The sequence below is a fragment of the Mus caroli genome, chromosome 9, assembly GCF_900094665.2.
Source record: "Mus caroli chromosome 9, CAROLI_EIJ_v1.1, whole genome shotgun sequence".
NCBI lineage: Eukaryota > Metazoa > Chordata > Mammalia > Rodentia > Muridae > Mus > Mus caroli.
Genome location: NC_034578.1, coordinates 84,605,840 through 84,607,006, shown reverse-complemented (window position 1 = coordinate 84,607,006; position 1,167 = coordinate 84,605,840). Strand labels below are relative to the sequence as shown.

Sequence of the window (1,167 nt, the reverse complement as noted above, 5' to 3'; positions counted from 1 at the left end):
CATTTACTGTACAGTTTAAAAACAAATCTTATACAGCCTTACATTTCAATTTTTTTTCTTTAAAAGGAGTGAGTTGTGTACGGGGGTGGGGGCGGGTTTAATAGACAAGAAAACAACTGTGTTAGAACCAACTTATTCATCATCATCTTTATCTTTGTCTTCCTCTTTTTCCTCTTCTTCCTCATCCTCTTTATCTGCCTCCTCATCTTTCTCTTCCTTCTTTTTCTTTCTCTTTTCAGCATTGACCACCCTGTCTTTCACTGCATCAGGTTTTTAGCTCTGTAGGCAGCAATAGCCTTCTCCTACTTCTCCTTCATCTCGGCAGCCTTCTACTTATAGGGCTGCTGGTCATCCACTGCAGTGTTGTTCCACATTTCTCCTAGTTTCTTTGCAACATCACCAATGGATAAGCCAGGATGTTTGCCTTTGATTTTGGGGCAGTACTCAGCACAGAACAAGAAGAAGGCCGAAGAAGGCCTCTTGGGTGCATTGGGGTCCTTGAATTTATTCTCCCCTTTGGGGGAGGGGATGTAGGTTTTCATTTCTCTTTCATAACGAACCTTGTCAGGTTTGGTCTTCCACCTCTCTGAGCACTTCTTGGAGAACTCTGAGAAGATGACAGAAGCATCTAGGTGCTGCTTTTTGTGTTCCACCTGGCAGGCTTGCACAAAGAATGCATATGAGGACATTTTGCCCCTCATCTTCTTAGGATCTCCTTTGCCCATGTTCAGTTGATTTTCCTTTGCGAGGCACAGAGTCGCTCAGTACCCATCCAGCTCTTGCTTGCCCCAGTGCTGTCTCTATGGAGCTCAATGTACTGCAATCCATAATTTCAGTTTTTTATTTAAAGATTGAACAGTGACTGAAACAAGATTCTCATTTAGTTCAATGTCTATTAAGAAGAAACTTACATGTAAAGCAGTGGTTTTCAACCTGTGGGTCACAACCTCTTTGGCCAATCTTTATCTCCAGAACTATTTACATTATTATTCATAACCATAGCAAAATAATAGTTGTGAAATAGCAATAAAAATAATTTTATGGTTGGTGGTCACTACCACATAAGGTACTGTATGAAAGGGTCACAGTAGGAAGGATGAGAAACACTGATGAAAAGGGACAATGTGGTGAGGTAGGTAGGCGTGAGGCACTTGGCACTGCAGGTGG

The 1,167-nt window shown here is 41.9% G+C and overlaps 1 pseudogene; it reads right to left on the bottom strand.

Moving 5' to 3' along the window:
* Window positions 1-329: 329 nt before the first annotated feature.
* On the bottom strand, window positions 330-725 carry LOC115031910 (annotated as a pseudogene).
* Window positions 726-1,167: the final 442 nt, after the last annotated feature.